The 2,004-nt window shown below is 31.7% G+C and overlaps 1 pseudogene; it reads right to left on the minus strand.

The window, feature by feature from the left end:
• Positions 1-239: 239 nt before the first annotated feature.
• Positions 240-748, minus strand: LOC119542912 (annotated as a pseudogene).
• Positions 749-2,004: the final 1,256 nt, after the last annotated feature.

Here is a 2,004-nt window from a genome sequence, read left to right on the forward strand (position 1 = left end):
GGAAGAGATTAAATAATCAGCTGTGGACAGGGATAAGCTATATCAAGATCACACATGGAATCAAAATATGAAAAGGGTTAGAGAACAGGAAAAATACAATTATAAAAGTATTGGTTCTGAAATATTCTGTTACTGTTCTACAAGATAACCAGTATCACCAAAATGAGGATATTTTCTTTCGTAAGTAAATCTGCTCTTTATTTTCTCTTTGAAATTCAGAATACACAAGGAATAGTCACTTAGAACACAGGAACGTTGAAATATTCATGATGTGGCTCCTGCAGTAGATCTGCCTGCTCAATTGCCTTCAAGGAATTATTCTTGGATGTTTCCTAAACTTCCCCACACAAGAGAAAGTCATCCAAAATAAAATAAGCCCTCTCAAAATTAAAGGAGATATAAGGTTCACACACACCCCAGATACATGTTAAGTACCTTCCCTTAATGATGAATTATTTCCAGGATAATTAGCTCATTGTCCTGATTCTCAATAGCACAGCAAGAATACCAGCTTAGCCTATCTCTTATAAACAATCTTCAGGATCTTGTTACTCAAGAAAGCTGCACATTTTAGGTTTGTGTGCTAAAACAGTTGGAACAAGTTCCCTTGTGATATTTTCTCTTCTTTGTCTGACAGTGGAACAAACCATTTCTGCAATCGAAGCAGCATACGCCCAGTGCAACATAAACTGCATTGTGGCCATTTGGGAAAACAGCCAACAGGGAGCTCCCAATGGGGAACAGCCATTTCGCCACAGGGAGGGGACTGACTCCAGTAACTGGAGGTATAAAAAGCTGACTGTACTTTAGTGTGGGATTGATTAATTAGATTACATACATACAATGTATACATCATATATATATAAAACCTATATATATAACTTGTATATAAAATGCAATTTAATTATTCAAAGAATTATATTTCAAGGAATTGTATACTCACACAGAAAATTATTTTCAATATATTTTTAAATGAAACAAAAATTACAGAGCAGAACATATAGTAAAATCTCACTTTTAAAATAAAAATCTATATCTTCATTATATTATTAAATGCAATAATATTTTAAAATTTGGGGGCTGTTCATATCTTTTCTATTTTCTTCACACCTATATATTTTACAAAAAGTGTGTTTTACTTTTATAATCAGAGAAATAGTTTTAAAACTTGAAAAAAATTAAAAGTTACTTTTCTCTCTCAAACTTTCTTCTTAAATAGTAATGAGCATTCTCTTATTTGTGTTTGCACTGTCACCTATAGAATTTTTGTTTATTGAATGAATTAATGAATTAATTATCATCACTTAATAATAATGAATAATGCCTTCACCAACAACTTATATTGGTCACCAAATTAAGATTAAAATTTAATATGTTTCTTCATTTAATAGATACCTATTGTTATTAAACGCCTACTCTGTGCCAGACTATGTAGGTTTTGAGAAACTAAACATTGTCATTTCTCACATCTGTCTTTTTTTCTTTAATTGAGATTGTTCACATACCGTACAACTATCCAAAGATCGAAAGTATACAATCAATTGCCCATGGTACCATCATACAGCTGTGCATCCATCATCACAATTAATTTTTTTTTCAATTTTTAGAACATTTTCATTACTCCAGAAAAAAACAATGACAAAAAAAAGGAAACTCAAATCCTCCCATATCCCTAACCAATCCCTTCTGTTATTGATTCATAGTTTTGGTATAGTACATTTGTTACTGTTGATGAAAGAATGTTAAAATACTTCTATCTGTAGCATATAGTTTGCAATAGGTATATATTTTTTTCCTATATGCCTCTGTATTATTAACTTCTAGTTATAGTGTCATACATTTGTTCTAGTTTGTGAGAGAGATTTCTAATATTCATACAGTTAATCATGGACTTTGTCCACCACAAGATTCACCATTTTATACATTCCCATCTTTTAACCTCCAGCTTTCCTTCTGGTGACATATGTGACTCTGAGCTTACCTTTTCTACCACCTTCACACACC

This window comes from Choloepus didactylus, chromosome 8 (assembly GCF_015220235.1).
Source record: "Choloepus didactylus isolate mChoDid1 chromosome 8, mChoDid1.pri, whole genome shotgun sequence".
NCBI classification, from domain to species: Eukaryota; Metazoa; Chordata; class Mammalia; order Pilosa; family Megalonychidae; genus Choloepus; species Choloepus didactylus.